At 46.1% G+C, this 18,235-nt stretch overlaps 1 long non-coding RNA gene across 2 annotated transcripts in view; it reads right to left on the bottom strand.

Annotated features, from left to right (window-relative positions):
* The window catches only part of LOC143809890 (uncharacterized), a 119,872-nt gene that overhangs the window by 54,451 nt on the left and 47,186 nt on the right, over window positions 1-18,235 (bottom strand). Inside the window, exon 2 of one of the 2 annotated variants that reach the window (XR_013222514.1) lies at window positions 367-449. The exons of the other annotated variant lie outside the window; for it this stretch is intronic. This is a non-coding gene — a long non-coding RNA (uncharacterized LOC143809890). The remainder of the gene's footprint in view (window positions 1-366; window positions 450-18,235) is intronic. 2 annotated transcript variants of the gene reach the window in all.

Genomic DNA, 18,235 nt, shown 5'->3' with positions numbered 1-18,235 from the left:
CACATATTTAGTATCGCCATGTTCGTTGTTACCCGACCTATAAAACTGTCCCACTAGTTAACCCTTTCAGTGAACACCGTATAAAAACAAAACAATGCTTTATCATCACACCGCTGAACAAAAAGTGGAATAACACTCGATCAAAAAGATGGATATAAATAACCATGGTACCGGCGAAAATGTAATCTTGTCACACAGAAAACGAGCCACCATACAGCATCATCAGCGAAAAAATAAAAAAGTTATAGCCCTCGGAATAAAGCGATGCAAAAATAATTATTTTTTCTATAAAATAGTTTTTATTGTATAAAAGCGCTAAAACATAAAACAATGATATAAATGAGGTATCGCTGTAATCGTACTGACCTGAAGAATAAAGCTGCTTTATCAATTTTACCAAACGCCGCCCCAAAAGAAGTTCACGAATTGCTGGTTTTTGTTCATTCTGCCTAACAAAAATCAGAATAAAAAGCGATCAAAAAATGTCATGTGCCCAAAGATGATACCAATAAAAATGTCAACTCGTCCCGCAAAAAACAAGACCTCATATGACTCTGTTGACCAAAATATGGAAAAATTATAGCTCTCAGAATGTGGTAACACAAAAAATATCTTTTGCAATAAAAAGCTTCTTTTAGTGTGTGACAGCTGCCAAACATAAAAACCCACTATAAAAACCCACTATAAATAGTAAATTAAACCCCCCATTATCACTGCCTTAGCTAGGGAAAAATAGTAACATAAAAAAAGTATTTATTTCCATTTTCCTGTTAGGGTTGGGGCTAAAGTTAGGGTTGGGGCTAAAGTTAGGGTTAGGGTTGGGGCTAAAGTTAGGGTTAGGGTTGGGGCTAAAGTTAGGGTTGGGGCTAGAGTTGGGATTAGGGTTTGGATTACGTTTACGGTTGGGTTAGGGGTGTGTCAGGGTTAGAGGTATGGTTAGGGTTGGGATTAGGGTTAGAGGTGTGTTGGGGTTAGGGGTGTGTTGGGGATGGGATTAGGGTTAGGGGTGTGTTGGGGTTAGGGGTGTGGTTAGGGCTGGGATTAGGGTTAGGGGTGTGTTGGGGTTAGGGGTGTGTTGGGGTTAGGGGTGTGGTTAGGGTTGGGATTAGGCTTAGGGGTGTGTTGGGGTTAGGGTTGGAGTTAGAGTTAGAATTGGGAGGTTTCCACTGTTTAGACACACCAGGAACTCTGCAAACGCAACATGATGTCTGATCTCAATCCATACAATTCTGCGTTGAAAAGGTAAAACGGTGCTCATTCCCTTCCGAGCTCTGCTGTGCACCCAAACAGTGGTTTACCCCCACATATGGGATATCAGTGTACTCAGGACAAATTGGACAAAAACTTTTAGGGTCCAATTTCTCTTGCTACCCATGGGAAAATACAAAACTGGGGGCTAAAAAATCATTTTTGTGGAAAAAAAATGGATTTTTTATTTTCACGGCTCTGCGTTATAAACTTTAGTGAAACACTTGGGGGTTCAAAGTGATCATCACAATCTAGATAAGTTCCTTGGCGGGTCTAGTTTGGGGGTAAAGGTATTAATATGGGCATGCAGGCTATAGACTGCTGATAACAGTCCTACCTGAATCTGATGTTTTGGAAGATGAATCTGCTTCCAGAGATTATTTTAAATAGAAGGAAGAGTTACCAGTGAGACAAGTAACCAACTCAGAACAGGAGAAATGAAATTTGTATTCTTGAATACACATTTTTCCTTCTGTCTCCGCTCTGCTGTGTTGCAACAATATTGCAGTCCTGTCGCCTGTAAGCTGGAAGCTGAGAGGAACCTGCAGATGTTTCAGGTACAATCACACACAGCTCTGCAGTGGGATCAGGAGAGCAGAGAGCGGCCATTACACGTCACATTGGTTACTCCCCTTCATGTAAAATAATCTCTGGAGGCAGAGTTATCTTCCAGGCACCATCCGCCCCAGAGCCTGGAAGAGGGCATTTATATAAAGTGATAAAAGAGGATTTCTCAGCAACAAGGCATCTGAAATGAGGCACACAGCTAGGACTGTTTTCAGCAGTCTGTAACCTTTATGCCCATATTAATAGTTTAGATATGTGAAATGTGGTGACAGATTATCTTTAAAGTTAGTCTGTGTAATATGATCCCTGAGAGATACTGTAGCATAAATTGCTAACAAACATGTTAATACTGGCAGTGGTGTAACTATCCTATGGGTTCCAGTGCTAAATTTGGGTCAGTGCCTCCACCAGTATATTGATCAGATGTATGGGCCACTATAAAAGTGCCCCCTGTTCTGGCATCAATCCTGTTATAATAATGACCTTCATCTTGGCACCTTCTTGTAGTAGCATCCCCGTCCTGTCTTGGGTCCCATCTTGTATTAATATCACCCATCCTGTAATAAGGTTCTGTCATGGGCCCCAATCAGTAATAATGTCCCCTGTCTTGGCACATATCCTGTAATAATGTCCTCCATCTTGGCCCCTTCCTTTAATAATGTCACCCCTTTTGTAATAAAGTCCTTTGCCCTGGGACTTATCCTATAATAATGTCCTTCATCTGGTAATGATGTCCCACATCATGGACCCCATCCGGTAATAGTGTCCCCAATCCTGCAATAGTGTTGCCCTTCCTGTAAAAAAGTACACCATATTTTAATAATGCCCCCTATGATGGTCCATTTATTTAATGTCCTCTGACTTGGGCCTCGCGTTCCCCATACTGACTGCTTCGTTTAATGGAGTCCCCCCTCCTGGGTGCCTTCTTGTAATAATATCACCCATCCTGGCCCCTTCCCTAATAATGTCCTCCATCCTGGACTCTTCCCATAATAATGTTCCCCATTCTGGCACTCACCTCAAACATAATTAACCGCAAAATTAAACGATTATCTTAACCTTTCCTCCTCCTCTTCCATAGCTGCTTCAGGGGGGCGGGCAGTGCATGGCAGCAATGTCATGTGCCACTCTCCAATAGGCACCCTAAGGTCAGCAGGCTGCCACTATAGCTGTTGCATTGCAGGAAGATGGTTGCTTTCTTCAGCGCAATACATTCCAGTTGAATATGTGTCTGAGAATACACATTCAGCTGAAGATGGGGCTGGGATTGGCAGGACCCCTGACTCCATATGCTTGGTTGTGGTTGCACCCTCTGCAACTGAATACCGGCTATGATACAAACGAGTCAAAATGCAGAGTTCTTTGTGTATTGCTGCATTGAGCCTCTATGCACTAGACCATAGAACAATTGAAGAACATGGCCTGATCTGATGAATTACATTTTATTTTAAATCAAGGTGTATGTTCATTGCTTATCGGGAGAAGGAGCCAGGATGCACTGTGTGGGAAGGACAAGCAGTGTGATGCTTTGGGCAACGTTCTGCTGAGCCCTGGCATTCATGTAAATGTTATTTTGAGGCACACCCTGTATCTATACAGCATTGGTGACCAGAAAAACCACTTTATAGTAATAGTAATTTAAAATTGTAGCGGTCTCTTTCAGCAGGATAATATTTCCTGTCACACCACAAATTTGCTTATGAATAGTTTGAGGAAACTATGAATGCATTAAAAATGTTACCTTGGCTTCCACGTACTCTAGGTTTGAATTTTGAACAAGCATCTGTGAGACATGCTGGAAACAAGTCTAATCGATAAAGGCCCCACCTTGCTAATTAGAGGACTTAAGGAGGTCCATTCACCAGGTCAAAATTGGCTAGCTTTTATTCCCGCTGCTCCCCTAAGTATTCTGGCTTTATTTCTTTAGTTTAAATCCGCCATAAGGTTCCAGCGATATGGGCCTTAGTATTTAGTGTAAATTTTATGGTCTTTACGAAGAGGGCGTGGTTCACAGGATTCTGGGGGAGTGTCTTTAGTCAGCTCTGCCCTCACACAAAGACATTAGTCTCACCATGATCTCTGTGGTAGCCACGGCCGGATGGGCTGGACCAGTCATGGGTCTCTTTGTCTACTATGCTTTTAACATTATCAGTGTCCTCAGAGTGCAACTGAGATGAAGCATCAGGGGGGAGGAACAACATGGGCCTATGTGCTTTCCAATGACAGGGCTGAATTTCACTCCCAGTCTGTTCCTGGTGGTAGCAACCTTCTTCACACACAGGTATCAGCATACAAAAATACCCCTGTATAGCTACCCTCTATTGCTTTGTGGTCAGGTTAAACTTTAGCTTCCTGGAGCATGCCCTCTTCACTCACAGAAATAAACATCTTTGCTCTCCTGTGTGACGGCAATCCTTGCTTTCCATCTCAGGCAAGGCAGTATTGTAGTACAGGTGGAATAATCTTCCTCACGTAGGACAAACTACACAGACATCAATACAGGCTGGAGCTCTTTACAAATTGCTCTGTGATCCCATCTATAACCTTGAATAGGGAAATATAGTGAGAGTGTTAATTACCCCCAATCGCTACCTAGCAATGACACATATGGAGCGCCCCCAGACGCAGGGCCGCGGGGTGGTCGGTACCGGGCCTCTCAGTCTCGGTCCTGGGGTTGTCACGGTGGCTAGACCCGGTCCGTGACCCTGCTAAGGGGCGTCCAATGAAAGGTGTGATGAGGGTGCGTGGTGCAGGTCGCGGTGAATAACGAGGACACAGCGTTGCAATCTCTTTATCTCTTTACTGAAGGCTTCGGGATCTGCAATCCAGAGTACTGCTAACAGGGCTGGCTGAGACCGGCCGGTCCGAAGGCACATCCAGAGTTCCCTTTACAGGTGGAAATCAGTGCCTACCTTCTAGCGCCTGTGTGTTGTAGTACCTCCCTGCTGAGCACCACGGGATAGTCCTCACAACTGTTGTGTCTGTTTCTGATGTTCTTTCTCACAACTTGTATCTGTTCTGATGTTCTTCTCCGTCCCCCAGATGATATGGCTAGGACGCACCCGTATGACGGGTAGGCCTGGAGTTCTTCCGGGACCCTAGTGTTGCCCCTCTCCCACAATTGCCCCCTATGTCTGCTTAGGTGATTTAGGTGAGACAGCCAACCTATAATCAACTGTCCTGCCGCTGTTTGCAGTAATGCTTGGAGCCCAATACTTCCTCGGCGTTCCGGCCACCGGCTACGCGCCTCAGTAGGATGTTGCCACGATCTGAAGGCACGACTCCTACTGGTTTATCTCCTTTTTGCTGCGATCTCGTTTCTCACTTCTCCACAATAAACCTCGCTTCGTTTCCTTTCTTAGGATGCCACCGCATTCAAGTGCAGGCGCGGCTCCGTAACATTCTGTTCTTTTTGCTAGGCCACTGTCAGGATCCCACCCCTGACAGAGACCCCCCTGAATCTTCCCCTGCAACACCCTCTGCAACAGGATGTTGCCTGGTTCTAACCCAGTCAGCTTCTCGCTAACTTCCTATCCAGCCCCCAGTTTTACCAGATTGTGAGGAGTGGCCTAATACATAGAACCCTTTGCTCCCCCTGGTGGCCAGAGTGGGAAGTGTAATGTGTGACTGTGATAACTGGTCAGGTGAACTCCTTTAGTGCCATCAGACGTACCATCACTCCCCTTAGTGGCGGAGCGTCAGTACTGCAACCACTAGGACTCTGGGGCGCTGCACTCCCCCCGGTTAAATCCAGTACTCCCGGACTGGGAAGAAAACAACAATACATGTCAGCAAAAGACATACAAAATTTTGAAATGCAATGAACAAGTAAATATAACAGTGCTTCCCTTTATGGGAGGTGAGGACTCTTGAACGTTACAAACAAAAACATGGTTAAATATTTTAAATAACATACTATAAATAACTTCTATTACCCAGCCGGGTATTTTACTAAGTGCAAATTCTGAACAATTTAATTTAACTTTTCCTTTAAGGGCGTATAGGCTGAACCCACTAAAGGCTTACTATAAAACTCTGAAATATAAATTAACTTCTTCTTTACTTCTCTTTTCTAAGTGCAACATTTTTCTTTTTACTCTCTGATTTTTCATATGCAGGACCGCCTGTCTATCTGCCCAGGCCTACTGCCTCTTTTCTTAGTACAGGATCAATTAACCATCTCTCTATGGCTCTCAGGAGGACTCACTAACTAACCCCTACGGGTTTACTTTATTGAAATTCGGCTTTCAACTCTTTCCTGTCCTCAATCTCTAGTAACATTATCAAACATTCTCTATAACTATCTAACTAACTACATATTACTTCTATGTAAAACATTATTACCATTTACTTCTTTTAAGGCAACATTATACTTTAAGTGCAACTAGTGAACGTTCCCTTTAAGAGGGAGCCAAGTCTCTTTGAGGTAATGCAGACTCTCTCTATCTGCAAGTCCAGTTATGGCAAGAGCTTCCATGCTGTACTCAAGAACAGTCTCTTCACAAAGCTCTCCTTCTTGTAAAACCAGTAAGGGGCACCTTTAAGAAGGTGCGAACTATTTACAATACAGTTTGTGAACCATTCAACGTCCATGATTCGGCAGTCTTTGTAATATTGATGAACAAAAGCAAAATAAAAAGCAATAGCAAAAATAAAAAGCAATAGGGAACCCGGGGTAAACAAAGGGATCCCTTTAAGAATAACCCTGGTCAGGTATTAGCAGCAAAAAGCAGGGAAACAAACAGTTAACTATTTACATACTCGTGGTTCCGAGGTTCATCCTTACAGGAGGTTACACTGCATCAGCTGGTGACGGACACTCTCCGGCCGGGAAGGCTGCGGTCCTCTGTCTTTGGCGGATGCAGGATCGGTATCATTGGTTGGTTTCCCAGGCGCAGTCAGATCACCCGGTGTCTGGATTCGAATGTCAGCTGTGGTTGCAAGTTCAGTAGCGGCAATAATACACACCGTGGCGACAGTAGTGGCGTTGGTGAAATCCGGGTTAGTCGTAGTCGGGACAACAGGTGGCGCTACTGCCGGCTCGCATCGTTGGACGTCTCGAGCGCACCACCCCTACGCACTCTGGTGGCGAGTGTAGGTCACCTGGTCCCCTTTACATGGTAGCTGATTGTCACATCTATTGCGGGACGGGGCTTTCACATTGTAGCTGGTAAAGAAGATTTCAGTCAGCAGTCCCGGTTCTTGTATAGAGCCCCAACTGTTGTGGATTCTGTTTGTGGGCTCCCTCTGGTGGTTACTGCTGGTACTGGGTGACTTTGGTGGGTTGCGGCCTTTGGTTTCTACCTGTCCATCAGAGGCTGGGTGTTTCCTATTTTACCTGGCCTTTCTGTCATTCCCTTGCCGGCTATCAATGTATTCAGATGTGCTCTGTTTGGTTCCTGCCTACCTGCTCCCAGATCTTTCAGGATAAGCTAAGTGCTGATTTTCAGTTGTTTGGTTTTTTTGTCCAGCTTGCTTATTATGTCTCTATGCTAGGTGGTAGCTCTAGTGGACTGAGGTTCTCCCCATGTGCCATGAGTTGGCACATGGGTTCTTGTAATCTCAGGATGGTTTTTTGATTAGGGTTTTTTGCTGACCGTTCAGACCCCTTTTGTATCGTTCTGCTTTCTAGTTTACAGCGGGCCTCAATTTGCTGAACCTATATATATCATCTCTATGTGTGTGCCTTCCTCTCATTTCACCGTCAATACATGTGGGGGGCAACTATACCTTTTGGGGTTCATTCCTCTGGAGGCAAGTGAGGTCTTATTTTCTCTGCAGTACTAGTTAGCTCTTAGGCTGGTGCGTGGCGTCTAGAACCAACGTAGGCACGCTCCCTGGCTATCTCTAGTTGCGTTTGTCAGGCGTAGGGCAGCGGTCAGCCCAGGTCCCATCACCCTAGAGCTCGTCCGATATTTTGTATTACTTTGCTTGTCCCTTGCTATCCCTAGCCATTGGGATTCATGACAGTATAGCCGGCCCACAAAGTGTTAATTGTTTGGGCTGAAGCAGGAGAAAAAGAAGTGTTTAAGGGAAATTTTTTTTTTTCCTTCAGAGTTTTGCTGCCTAGCCCTTAATTGCTGTCTAGCTGCTTCTTACCTCCTCTTAACCCTTGAATGGCTCTGATATTAGCTGTTTAACATGGATGTCCAGAGTTTGGCTTCCAGCCTGAGTAATCTCGCGGCAAAAGTTCAAAACATACAGGATTTTGTTGTTCACACTCCCATGTCTGAACCTAGAATTCCTATTCCAGAGTTCTTTTCTGGAGACAGATCTACCTTCCTGAATTTCAGGAACAATTGTAAATTGTTTCTTTCTTTAAAATCTCGCTCCTCTGGAGACCCTGCTCAACAGGTCAAGATTGTAATATCTTTCCTGCGGGGCGACCCTCAGAATTGGGCATTTGCATTGGCACCAGGGGATCCTGCATTGCTCAATGTGGATGCGTTTTTTCTGGCATTGGGATTGCTCTATGAGGAACCCAACCTGGAGATTCAGGCTGAAAAGGCTTTATTAGCCCTCTCTCAGGGGCATGATGAAGCGGAAATATATTGTCAAAAATTTCGGAAATGGTCGGTGCTTACTCAGTGGAATGAGTGCGCCCTGGCTGCTAACTTCAGAAATGGTCTTTCCGAGGCCATTAAGGATATTATGGTGGGGTTCCCTACGCCTACAGGTCTGAATGAGTCGATGGCTATGGCCATTCAGATTGATCGGCGTTTACGGGAGCGCAAACCCGTGCACCAGTTGGCGGTGTCTTCTGAACAGGCACCTGAGACTATGCAATGTGATAGAATTCAGTCCAGAAGTGAACGGCAAAATTATAGGCGGAAAAATGGATTGTGTTTTTATTGTGGTGATTCAGCTCATGTTATATCAGCATGCTCTAAACGCACAAAAAGGGTTGATAAATCTTTTGCCATTGGTACTCTGCAGCCTAAGTTCATTTTGTCTGTGACTCTGATTTTTTCACTGTCTTCCATTTCCGTTGATGCCTATGTGGATTCAGGCGCTGCCCTGAGTCTTATGGATTGGTCATTTGCTAAACGCTGCAGTTTTAGTCTGGAGCCTCTGGAAGTTCCTATCCCTCTGAAGGGAATTGACTCTACACCATTGGCTATGAATAAGCCGCAGTATTGGACACAAGTGACCATGCGCATGACTCCCGTTCATCAGGAGGTGATTCGCTTCCTTGTACTGTATAATTTACATGATGTACTAGTGCTTGGTCTGCCATGGTTACAAACTCATAATCCTGTCCTGGACTGGAAAACAATGTCTGTGTTAAGCTGGGGATGTCAGGGGGTTCATGATTATGCACCTCCGATTTCAATCGCTTCATTTACTCCTTCTGAGATCCCTGCATTTTTGTCTGACTATAGGGATGTTTTTGAGGAGCCTAAGCTCAATTCGCTCCCTCCTCATAGAGATTGTGACTGTGCTATAGAATTGATTCCTGGCAGTAAGTTCCCTAAGGGTCGTTTATTTAATCTGTCACTGCCAGAGTATACTGCTATGCGGAATTATATTAAGGAGTCCTTGGAAAAGGGACATATTCGTCCATCTTCGTCCCCTCTGGGAGCAGGTTTTTTTTTCGTGGCAAAAAAAGATGGTTCCCTGAGGCCTTGTATAGATTATCGCCTTCTGAATAAGATTACAGTCAAATATCAGTATCCACTGCCATTATTGACTGATTTGTTTGCTCGCATTAAGGGGGCTAGGTGGTTCACTAAGATAGATCTTCGCGGTGCGTATAATCTGGTGCGGATAAAACAGGGTGACGAGTGGAAAACCGCATTTAATACGCCTGAGGGCCATTTTGAGTATTTGGTAATGCCTTTTGGACTCTCCAATGCTCCGTCAGTCTTTCAGTCCTTTATGCACAATATTTTCCGTGAATATCTGGATAAGTTTATGATTGTGTATTTGGATGATATTTTGGTGTTTTCTGATGACTGGGAGTCTCATGTTTTACAGGTCAGGAAGGTGTTTCAGGTTCTGCGGGCCAATTCTCTGTTTGTGAAGGGCTCAAAGTGTCTCTTCGGAGTCCAGAAGATTTCATTTTTGGGGTACATTTTTTCTCCTTCTACTATTGAGATGGATCCCGTCAAGGTTCAGGCGATTTGTGACTGGACACAACCTACATCTGTTAAGAGCCTTCAGAAGTTCTTGGGGTTTGCTAATTTTTATCGTCGGTTCATTGCTAATTTTTCCAGTATTGTTAAACCTTTGACTGATTTGACTAAAAAGGGTGCTGATGTTGCTGATTGGTCTCCTGTGGCCGTGGAGGCCTTTCTGGAACTTAAGCGCCGGTTTTCTTCTGCTCCTGTGTTGTGTCAACCAGATGTTTCACTTCCTTTTCAGGTTGAGGTTGATGCTTCCGAGATTGGAGCGGGGGCGGTTTTGTCACAGAGAAGTTCTAATGGCTCGGTGATGAAGCCATGTGCATTCTTCTCTAGAAAATTCTCGCCCGCCGAGCGCAATTATGATGTGGGTAATCGGGAGCTTTTGGCCATGAAGTGGGCATTTGAGGAGTGGCGTCATTGGCTTGAGGGTGCTAAACATCGTGTGGTGGTCCTGACTGATCACAAGAATCTCATTTACCTTGAGTCTGCCAGGCGTTTGAATCCTAGACAGGCTCGTTGGTCGTTGTTTTTTTCTCGTTTCAATTTCGTGGTTTCATACCTGCCAGGTTCAAAGAATGTGAAGGCAGATGCTCTTTCCAGGAGTTTTGTGCCTGACTCTCCTGGAGACTCTGGGCCTACTGGTATCCTTAGGGATGGGGTAATATTGTCCGCCGTATCCCCAGACTTGCAACGTGCATTGCAGGAGTTTCAGGTGGATAAACCGGATCGTTGTCCACCAGAAAGACTGTTTGTTCCGGATGATTGGACCAGTAGAGTCATCTCCGAGGTCCATTCTTCTGTGTTGGCTGGTCATCCTGGAATATTTGGTACTAGAGACTTGGTGGCCAGGTCTTTTTGGTGGCCTTCCTTGTCTAGGGATGTGCGTACCTTTGTGCAGTCTTGTGAAGTGTGTGCTCGAGCTAAGCCTTGCTGTTCTCGGGCCAGTGGGTTGTTGTTATCCTTGCCCATCCCGAAGAGGCCTTGGACGCACATTTCCATGGATTTTATTTCTGATCTCCCGGTTTCACAGAAAATGTCCGTTATCTGGGTGGTGTTAGACCGCTTTTCTAAGATGGTTCATTTGGTGCCCTTGCCTAAGTTGCCTTCCTCCTCTGAGTTGGTCCCTTTATTTTTTCAGAACGTGGTTCGTTTGCATGGGATTCCGGAGAATATCGTTTCTGACAGGGGATGCCAGTTTGTGTCTAGATTTTGGCGGACGTTTTGTGCCAAGATGGGCATTGATTTGTCTTTCTCGTCTGCATTCCATCCTCAGACGAATGGCCAGACGGAGCGAACTAATTAGACCTTGGAAACTTATTTGAGGTGTTTTGTTTCTGCTGATCAAGATGACTGGGTTGCTTTTTTGCCGCTGGCCGAATTTGCTCTTAATAATCGGGCTAGTTCTGCCACGTTGGTCTCTCCTTTTTTTTGTAATTCGGGGTTTCATCCTCGTTTTTCCTCTGGTCAGGTGGAGTCTTCGGATTGTCCTGGAGTGGACGTGGTGGTGGACAGGCTACATCAGATTTGGAATCAGGTGGTGGACAATTTGAAGTTATCTCAGGAGAAGACTCAGCAGTTTGCTAATCGCCGTCGCCGCGTCAGTCCCCGACTTCTTGTTGGGGATTTGGTGTGGTTGTCTTCTCGTTTTGTCCCTATGAAGGTCTCTTCTCCTAAGTTCAAGCCTCGGTTCATCGGTCCTTATAGGATCTCAGAGATTCTTAACCCTGTATCTTTTCGTTTGGATCTCCCAGCATCGTTTGCTATTCATAATGTGTTCCATCGGTCGTTGTTGCGGAGGTATGAGGTGCCCGTTGTTCCTTCGGTTGAGCCTCCTGCTCCGGTGCTGGTGGAGGGAGAATTGGAGTATGTTGTTGAGAAGATCTTGGATTCTCGTGTTTCCAGACGCAAACTCCAGTATTTGGTTAAGTGGAAGGGTTATGGTCAGGAGGATAATTCCTGGGTGGTCGCCTCCGATGTTCATGCGACTGATTTGGTCCGCGCCTTCCATAGAGCTCACCCTGATCGCCCTGGGGGTTCTCGTGAGGGTTCGGTGACCCCTCCTCAAGGGGGGGGTACTGTTGTGGATTCTGTTTGTGGGCTCCCTCTGGTGGTTACTGCTGGTACTGGGTGACTTTGGTGGGTTGCGGCCTTTGGTTTCCACCTGTCCATCAGAGGCTGGGTGTTTCCTATTTTACCTGGCCTTTCTGTCATTCCCTTGCCGGCTATCAATGTATTCAGATGTGCTCTGTTTGGTTCCTGCCTACCTGCTCCCAGATCTTTCAGGATAAGCTAAGTGCTGATTTTCAGTTGTTTGGTTTTTTTGTCCAGCTTGCTTATTATGTCTCTATGCTAGCTGGTAGCTCTAGTGGACTGAGGTTCTCCCCATGTGCCATGAGTTGGCACATGGGTTCTTGTAATCTCAGGATGGTTTTTTGATTAGGGTTTTTTGCTGACCGCTCAGACCCCTTTTGTATCGTTCTGCTTTCTAGTTTACAGCGGGCCTCAATTTGCTGAACCTATATATATCATCTCTATGTGTGTGCCTTCCTCTCATTTCACCGTCAATACATGTGGGGGGCAACTATACCTTTTGGGGTTCATTCCTCTGGAGGCAAGTGAGGTCTTATTTTCTCTGCAGTACTAGTTAGCTCTTAGGCTGGTGCGTGGCGTCTAGAACCAACGTAGGCACGCTCCCTGGCTATCTCTAGTTGCGTTTGTCAGGCGTAGGGCAGCGGTCAGCCCAGGTTCCATCACCCTAGAGCTCGTCCGATATTTTGTATTACTTTGCTTGTCCCTTGCTATCCTTAGCCATTGGGATTCATGACACCCAACCCCGCTTCCGGTGAAAGGCTAGTACAGTCCCCTGCCTTACCGAGTTCCTCCTGTTGTGTTCAGTCTTTGGTCTTTGTACTCTTGGTGGGTCATTTGGTTCTGTCTTTTTTTGGTTTTGCCATTGTAGAATTAAGCATTGCTTATATTGTTCCCAGGTGAGCGCAGCAATGCTGAGGCCCTCCTGCCTAGCCCCATCCGGCCCAATCCGTGGGGTGTCCCATTGGAAGATCACCCCCTCTGAGCTCACATCTAGTGGTTTCCCCATCGTTGTTGGTAACGGAGGCACCAGCTTCTCCATCGTGCCTGGGGTTATCACTACCAGCTCAGCGGTGAAAACTCGATTATTGTCGAGATGGGGAGCGGTCACGGGAGCAGGATCGGTCGGGGGAGCAGGGGCGCTTTCCATACCTGCGTCTGATGTGGTTCCACCGATGTCGATCCGTTCTGTTGACAAGGACACTGGAATCAGCTGCAGTCCGGACTGTGGTTCCTCCAACGCGAACCTCTCGCTCAGCTCCGACTTCCGTGGCTTCACAGTGGCTGGCTCCGCATTTGGGATAGGCTGGCTCGGCTCCGCCGCCGGTAGCTCCGAGAGGTCCGGATCCTCCAGCTGCGGTGGGTTCGGGTCTGTCTCCGGTGAGCGAGGACAGGCCGGAATCACTTCGCCGTTGCTCTGGGACTCGCTGGTCACCATCCCTGCTCCGGGATCTTCGGCGGCACATGCACGTTGCTCCTCCACTTTCTGAGGGTGTGGCTGCTTCCCCCTCTCGTTCCCGCCGTTGCAAATCAGGGGGTGGTTCTCCTCTGCTTCTGGGCAGGTCATCATCTCGCAACAGTAGTCGGAGGGGGCGGTCGCCACTTTTGGCGCCGCTCTGATAGTCTCCTCCCATGGCACGCCCTTCTTCTTCCTCTGCGCTCCCCGTGGCACTGCAATGGCGGCGGTTTTGGCGGGAACTTTTGGTGGCAAATGGCAATCCACAATCTTTGCAATAAATCACAGTTCAAGCACAATTCAGTCACAGTTCCAAGGCACACATGACCTGATTCTTCAGGCTTAAGTAGATCCTGTTCGTGACGCCAAGTTGGAGCGCCCCCAGACGCAGGGTCGCGGGGTGGTCAGTACCGGGCCTCTCAGTCTCGGTCCTGGGGTTGTCACGGTGGCTAGACCCGGTCCGTGACCCTGCTAAGGGGCGTCCAATGAAAGGTGTGATGAGGGTGCGTGGTGCAGGTCGCAATGAATAACGAGGACACAGGGTTGCAGTCTCTTAACCTCTTTACTGAAGGCTTCGGGATCCGCAATCCAGAGTACTGATAACAGGGCTGGCTGAGACCGGCCGGTCCGAAGGCACATCCAGCGTTCCCTTTACAGGTGGAAATCAGTGCCTACCTTCTAGCGCCTGTGTGTTGTAGTACCTCCCTGCTGAGCACCACGGGATAGTCCTCACAACTGTTGTGTCTGTTTCTGATGTTCTTTCTCACAACTTGTATCTGTTCTGATGTTCTTCTCCGTCCCCCAGATGATATGGCTAGGACGCACCCGTATGACGGGTAGGCCTGGAGTTCTTCCATGACCCTAGCGTCGCCCCTCTCCCACAATTGCCCCCTATGTCTGCTTAGGTGATTTAGGTGAGACAGCCAACCTATAATCAACTGTCCTGCCGCTGTTTGAAGTAATGCTTGGAGCCCAATACTTCCTCGGCGTTCCGGCCACCGGCTACACGCCTCAGTAGGATGTTACCACGATCTTAAGGCACGACTCCTACTGGTTTATCTCCTTTTTGCTGCGATCTCGTTTCTCACTTCTCCACAATAAACCTCGCTTCGTTTCCTTTCTTAGGATGCCACCGCATTCAAGTGCAGGCGCGGCTCTGTAACGTTCTGTTCTTTTTGCTAGGCCACTGTCAGGATCCCACCCCTGACAGAGACCCCCCCTGAATCTTCCCCTGCAACACCCTCTGCCACAGGATGTTGCCTGGTTCCAACCCAGTCAGCTTCTCGCTAACTTCCTATCCAGCCCCCAGTTTTACCAGATTGTGAGGAGTGGCCTAGTACATAGAACCCTTTGCTCCCCCTGGTGGCCAGAGTGTGAAGTGTAATGTGTGACTGTGATACCTGGTCAGGTGAACTCCTTTAGTGCCATCAGACGTACCATCACTCCCCTTAGTGGCGGAGCGTCAGTACTGCAACGACCAGGTCTCTGGGGCGCTGCACATATACTTTAAGCTGGTCATCACAGGAATTAAAAAGGACCCAAGACAAGGTCAAAAGTGGTCAATTTGTGCTCTTGTTTTATTCCCGCTGCTTTATTCCATTTTTTTTGCAGCTCTAGAGTTACCTGCATTGTTGTTTGGTGCTAATTTTTATGGTCTTTACAAAGGGGTGTTGTTCATAGGTTTCTCAGATGACCCCTTAGTAAAGACCTTAAAAATTATATCTAAACAGTAAGGCCCATATCTCTGGAACCATATGATGGATTTAAAAAAATGAAAACCAGCATCAGGGCCGGCGTCAGCACCCGGCGCACCCGGGCAAGTGCCGGGGCCCTGAGCAGGCAGGGGGCCCACTCGCCGTCGGGGACACTGGCATGCTATAGTGCTGGCCCCCGTGAGTGGACCCCCCGCCTGCTCTGGGCCCTTGCACTTGGGATACTTACCTCTCCCGGTTCCAGTGCTGCAGCGTCTTCCATCCTCTGGCTGTGACGTTCAGGTCAGAGGGCGCGATGACGTCAGCAGTGTGCTCCCTCTGCCTGAGCAGTCACAGCACAGAGAGCAGGAAGATGCCGATGCTGAGGAGTCCAGAGCAGAGCAGCCTCAAGCAACGAGAGGTGAGTATTTCATTTTTTTTTTATATTTGGAGTATTATATGGAGCTAATTCTATATGGAGTATCTTATGGGGCCAATTCTATAGGGAGCATTATATGGGGCCAATTTAATATGGAGCATCTTATGTGGCCAATTACATATGGAGCAGTATATGGGGCCAATAATATAAGAAGCATCTTATGGGACTAATTATATATGGAGCATTATATGGGGCCCATTATACATGGAGCATCTTATGGGGCCAATTATTTTTGGAGCATTATATGGGACCCATTCTGTAAGGAGTATTATATGGGGCCCATTCTGTATGGAGCATCATATGGGGCCCATTCTGTATGGAGCAATATATAGGGCCCATTCTGTATGGATCATCATATGGGGCCCATTCTGGATGGAGCAATATATGGGACTCAGTATACTGTATGGGGCCGATCATATACTGTATGGAGCATTATATGAGGCCCATTATATATGGAGCAATAGATGGGGCCCATCATATACTGTATGGAGAATTATATGTGGCTCACTATACTGTATGGAGCATTATATGGGGTCAATTCCGTATGGAGCAATATATGCGGCTCATTCTGTATGGAGTACTCTGTGGTGCCCATTATACTGTATGGAGCATTATATGAGGCTCATTATTCTGTATGGAGCATAATATTGGGCTCATTATTCTGTTTGGAGCAATATATGGGCTCATTATTCTGTATAGAGGACTATGTGGTGCCAATTATACTGTACGGAGCACTATATGGGGCCATTATACTGTATGGGGCAATAAATGGGCTCATTATTCTGTTTGGAGCAATATATGGGGCTCATTGTTCTGTATAGAGGACTATACTGTCCGGTTTCTGAGCTAATGTAGAATGCACAATAGATATCACGCATGTAATGTAAGAAGTAAGTGAAATCTTTGGCATTGTACCTATATTTCTCTGCCATATCCATGCACTATGACTTGTGGTATGTGTTAAAGGGGCCCACCGGGACTCTTTCGCCCAGGGACCATGAAAACCTGGAGCCGGCCCTGACCAGCATATTCAGGGGAGTAGTGGGAGTAAAATAAAAGTAAAAATTAGCTACTTTTTACCTAGTGCCAGGTCCTCTTTAAAGGATTTGCTGCTAAGATTTTGGTGTTAAATTCCACAGGACACAATATTTAGCAATAAGTTTTAATGATTTGGCTGAATATTGAATATTATTATATAGAAGCATGGGCCACATAGTGGTTAATTGGTTAGCTGTGCATGGTCCAGAGTTAGAATATAACCAAAGACAATATCTGCTGTAATAAAACTGCCTACTTAAAAGCCTTCCATGGCCAGAATTGACGCAAGCCACCCCACTTAGCAGGTTTACAAGACTCTTCAATTTTCATCCCTTCATGCCAATATAGAGATCTTGTCTTTTGTGTAGAGGTCCCTGGGTTTTGCTAATGGAACAAATGCTGGATGGTGCAACAAGTTGAGGATATCATAGCCAGCAGGAGGGCTCAGTTCCACAGAAGCAAGGATAATGATCAAATAAAGAACCAGAAATCTAGTCACCCTAGAACAGTCAATGACAAGTTCTAAGGGTTGGACAGAAACTAAAGGTCAAGGTTCAAATCCAAAAGGGCATTCAAGGGGGTTGTGAGAAAAGCAGTGGAGGTACATGAGCCAGGTGAGAACACAACGTGTCAATCCAAGAATAGTCAAACAAGGAACAGAATGTACAAAAACACAACGTCAACGGACCAAAGGACAAGGGTGATTTAACTTGGGGTTGCTATGCATCCCCATTGGCCACTGATTCTGCATTGCCATTAGTCCACTGACCAGCCCCAGCCTCACAAACTATAAGAACAGAACATTAACCTGTACAATAACTTTTTTTATGAATGGCTGAGGAGCACTTGCACTTTCAGTCAGTAGAAGAGGACTCTCCTCCTCCCAAGAATTTGCTAACAGTATGTATAGGGCAGCACTCAGCCCTTATGTCCCCACGTCCACCCCTGCCATCAATGCTACCCACTGAAGAGGACAGCAGACAAATGTGTGTAGGCAAGAACAGGTAAGTTTGTATCATGGTGTTCATATGTTTTCTCTAGTGTTTGAGTGGGTTTCCTCTGGGTTCTCCAGCTTCATCTCACACTCTAAAAAATGTGCTTGTAGACTAATTGGCTTCTTATGAAATTGTCCCTAATGTGTGTCTTGGATAGGTCAATTAGATGGAAAGCCCTATGTCAATGTTTCATAAGCAATATGAAGCAATAGCAAAGTTCCACAAACAGAATGATTTTTTTCTACAGATACTTAAATGTTAAACTAGATGAAAAGAGGGAGTTTTCAATATTGTTTTTTAAGAACACTGTAGGTACACTCATAAAGAAACATATCAAAAAGTTCTGATTTCACCTACAAGCATTAACTTGCTGTTTTGTTTGCCTGATTTGTACCTACCCTATTATCAACTGTATGCCAATATTATAAGTTAGGTGTATTGTGAGCACTGAGCTCCACTTAAATAGCTTTCTAAAAGGATTAATTTTAGGATCTAGTTTATAGTCATAACTCATGGGTGGATTTGAAATGTGTCAAAAGTTTGAATATGAAACAGGTTTGAGAAAATTATGCGTAATCCTGCTTCCT

This window comes from Ranitomeya variabilis, chromosome 2, assembly GCF_051348905.1.
Source record: "Ranitomeya variabilis isolate aRanVar5 chromosome 2, aRanVar5.hap1, whole genome shotgun sequence".
Lineage (NCBI taxonomy): Eukaryota > Metazoa > Chordata > Amphibia > Anura > Dendrobatidae > Ranitomeya > Ranitomeya variabilis.
Note: the sequence above shows the minus strand (reverse complement) of the source record. Positions and strands in the feature narration are given on the sequence as shown.